Below are 1053 nucleotides of genomic sequence, written 5' to 3'. Positions count from 1 at the left end.
ACAGTTTTTGTGGGCCATCTGGTATGTTGCAATGACCACTGGTCATCTAAAAATGCACCAGCATATGGCATGGACTACGAATTTCTGACCTGAGATCAGCACTGTGCTCCTCCTCCAGTGGTCATGGGATGCCTCTCCGGATTAGACCATGGCACCAGGTCAGCTCAAAATTCTAATAATATCGAGTAAGAAATAACAGACGTACATCAAGCAGCGAGGTGAAGAGCTGACAGGGAGTTGGTCCAGCGTAAGATGTATGGGAGAGCACAGCGTGGCGTTGGAGTGTACAGAACAACGGCAGTGCCAGGGGCCATAACCTTGTGTTTACACTCCACTCTCCTGCAGCTCACCCGGTAGAGCAGGTAGCAAAAGGTGGCAGCGAAACTGAGATCATGGGTTCTGTTGCCAGGGTGCGCTTGTGAGGGTGTGCTGGCTTAGAGTGTCTGACTAATGAACCGCGCAGTCTCAGTGCTGTTGCAATCCTGTGGTCTTTTATTTGAATGTAAAGCACTGAACTAGTAGGAGTACCAAAGGTAACTTTTAATTAACTGTTTATGTCTACTGAATGTGCAGAGATGAGTTTAAGTTGATTACATCTGAGGTATAACATGACCATCGTCTTATTTTATGTATATAGGGTTTGATACATAAGGGCAATTTACAGCGGTGCTTTTAATTTTTTTTTATTTTACGAAGAATGTCTTCCAGAATGCCCAAGAACAAATTCACTAAGAGATGTTTTAATGACCCAGAGTCTGGGGAAAGTGCATATGCCCTGTGATTTACATCTAGAACTCCCACTGCAGTGGTTTGCATAATTCCAGAAATTCTTAATTTATTTTGTAAGATTTGGAAAAGCGCAGGCTGCTGGAGCACTAAGTGCATCGCTATGGTAGAGGGTGACTAATGCTCTTTATTCTGTAACATGAATGACACCTTGTCCTTTGCTTTGAGTTTTTCGATAACGGCTAGATTACTCGCTCAACGCCCTGTCGGCCGCTGGGTTTTCTTGTATTGAATGATTGTATTATTTAAATATTTCAAAGTATTTTA

This window comes from Electrophorus electricus, chromosome 15 (assembly GCF_013358815.1).
Source record: "Electrophorus electricus isolate fEleEle1 chromosome 15, fEleEle1.pri, whole genome shotgun sequence".
In the NCBI taxonomy this organism is placed as follows: Eukaryota; Metazoa; Chordata; class Actinopteri; order Gymnotiformes; family Gymnotidae; genus Electrophorus; species Electrophorus electricus.
The sequence above is the reverse complement of the archived record's forward strand: the minus strand, read 5'-3'. Positions refer to the sequence as shown.